This window comes from Agrilus planipennis, unplaced genomic scaffold, assembly GCF_000699045.2.
Source record: "Agrilus planipennis isolate EAB-ADULT unplaced genomic scaffold, Apla_2.0 scaffold9, whole genome shotgun sequence".
NCBI lineage: Eukaryota > Metazoa > Arthropoda > Insecta > Coleoptera > Buprestidae > Agrilus > Agrilus planipennis.
In genome coordinates this window covers 485,231-488,261 of record NW_020442467.1, presented here as the reverse complement: position 1 = coordinate 488,261, position 3,031 = coordinate 485,231, and positions in this window count along the sequence as shown.

Below are 3,031 nucleotides of genomic sequence, written 5' to 3'. Positions count from 1 at the left end.
TGGTATGGTATGGTATCCACCCTAAACTGATGCATTACAAAGTTTATAATTATTCATTTCTTTTTATCGCTCTGAATCTACATACTTACCTACTGCTGTAGTAGCATCAGCGTATAGGCAACAATTATAAGGTGAATAGAGGGTAAATCATTTTTGTCATACCCAGAGAGATGTAATCAAAAACGAATTTATTAAATTATTAAAAGCACAGTCGTCATTGTACAACTCATAGTTTACGTAAGGTACCTTCTGTTAAAGCTAGAAATAACTGATAGGCACCTAGGTGCTTAATAATAATAAAGCTCATCGGTAAATACAGCACTTTGAATAATTTTGAAGAAGGAACATTATTATTTTGATATTAAGAAACTGAGTAGCGACCAAGTGATGTTACTTTTTCAATTCATTTAATGAAATCTTTCTCCTTCTTGGAAGTAAATTTTATTATTCATCATTTAGTGGGTAATTAATTTGAAATAATCGATTTTGTAAACAATTTTTAACTTTTATTTAATAACATAGAAAGCCGTTACAATAGCAAACATCTAACACAATTTATTATTGCAATCAAATTAGTGGCGACTCGATTGTGTGTTTTAAATACAAAGTACATTGCCTAACGATCTGACCACTGTCAAGTACATTTTACATTAAATATTTAATAACAACTAGAAACAGCAACTTAACGATATCGTCATTATGATAGAAAAAAGTTGATAACATAACATGCCCCTTACCGTTTCATGTTTGTACCTAAATTAGAAGCACTAAAAAGTGGGAGAGCTGGACGTGAGATTTCAACGTCATCCGAAATATTAATAAATTTTACAGTAACATGTTCGGATAATAGGGGGGTTACGTTTTCAAGCAGGCGACCAGCCCACTAGGAGTCATTGGTGGATTAAGAGGGCGAAAGTGTCCAACTTTTCTGTTAAATTATGACATCGAGATGCTCAAAAATTTAGTGATATGTAGACCTCAGTACATATATTTAATTTAATTCTCCAAGGGCGGACGCGTTAGTTAGAACAAAAGGGGTTGCGGACAGGGCTCTTCAGAATTAAGCGCAAATCTGCTTCTAGAGTATTTCCGATTCAATGGCCGACTAAATCCTTGGAAGGCCGTGGGTCGGCAAAATGAAATGAGCTCCCAGGTCTGCTCGAAAATTGATATACCTATTTGTAGTAAAGCGATGAATAGCAAGCAGTATTATTAGTAGAGGTATTTCATAATTCCATGGGCTATGACATTGAGTTGCATAGTGACAAAACTCCGCCCTTTCACTGATTTCTATATTTTTACTTTTTAAAAACATTGGTTATCACTGTTAAAAATTCTTCTGGAGGTCCATCCTTGATTGTATAGCGAAGCACATGGTTAATAACAGACTTGATCGTTATTGAATGTGTAGTATTATGAAGACAATATGTTCTGCATTTGACAAACCGTGACACCAACTGCCTCTTATATGTTCCTACTGAATATTACTTTGGCGTTATTTGGGACTTCATTTCTTTCCGAAATTCCAGGCCTAAAGCCCGGTGCGTCATCACATTTTCACCACCCTTCAGTCCGCCACGGCTCCGATTATCTCATTTTTGTTTTTTTCCCATATTGGGTGATGGAAAATATGTATTCTCATTAAAAAATCGGTTGTCTGTAAAGTCGGTTTACTGACGATAGTTGAACGTGACAACGTCATAAGAAAATACTGATGGAATGGTTTCATTTTTCAAAAGAAAATTTTANTTTTTCCCTCATTAATTTGAGGTAGTTTGTAGTGGGTAAATAAAAAATTGAAAAAAAAAGATTTTAAATTAATATTGCATATTAATCCACTATTAAGTAACTAACAATATCATAGGATTTCATATTTTCAGATACAGGATGTTAGGAGAATCATGTCAGAAAGAGTATCCCTAGGTAAAGTAGGTGAATTTGCACCACACGGCTTTTTGCAAAATATCTATAGGAACTTAATGGTAGGTACATCAAAAAAAGTAATCTAGAGTCCATGACTGGCATCCTGAACCTTCCCTATCTCGCTAAAGGATCATAAACCACATTAGTTCGTAATCTTTCACGGCCGTGTGTCTCATTAATGATGAAGAGATTCTGGACTTTTCTGCCGTGATTGAATTTTGATTGCTGACGTTTCGCTATGCTTAATAGATGACATCTTCAGCCCTTCACGATGTATGATCGGCGGCTGAATGGTTAATGTGAGATCGTAGGCGTACTTTTATATTAGTCTAAATGCTCTTCACAATTAAAAATCACATTATTCACGTTTTATTTTTCTCTCCTGAAGTAATGGGGAAAAAAAATTTGAAAAAATTCATGAGTGTGCAAAATCAAATTGTACCTACAGTTATCTGGTTTCTTTTTCAGATTCTTTGGGGCTTTTCTTGCTGGCCAAAAAAATCCTGAAAAATTGTTATCCTTGCATATTCGGACAGCAAATTATAACATCAATGATTTATTTTAAAAACGTGTGTTTTGAAGTTTTTTTACAACCTGCTTCTTCCACGAAAACGATATTTTTGGTGCTACATCTTCAAAAAAGTTTTTTTTAAATTTTCGAGTTATATTTCAGTCAAAATAGTGCCGGCATAGCTAAAAATATTTCAGCATATACTATATACTACTCAGAATATACACGATTGTTTTCAGATTTTTAATGGGCCAGCGCCATGCCTAGAAAATATTGGTAAAAAAATACATGATTTAATTTTGCATTTTCTTTTGCAATACATTAAAAACCACGAAACATGAATGACGACCAGATGATATTGGTTTTTCAATTTGTTTACAAAAATAATCCAACATCTTAGATTAATTAAAAATTAAAAGGTAGACTCACCCCTAATTACCACAAAAATCAGTCTCGCGTTGATAATGCCCACGTATGAAGTGGGCGAAACACGTGTCCGCTCAAATAAAGTTTTTTGTGGTAATTAGGGGTGAGTCTACCTTTTAATTTTTAATTAATATTTACCACAGTCTCCTCTTTCAATTTTCAACATCTTAG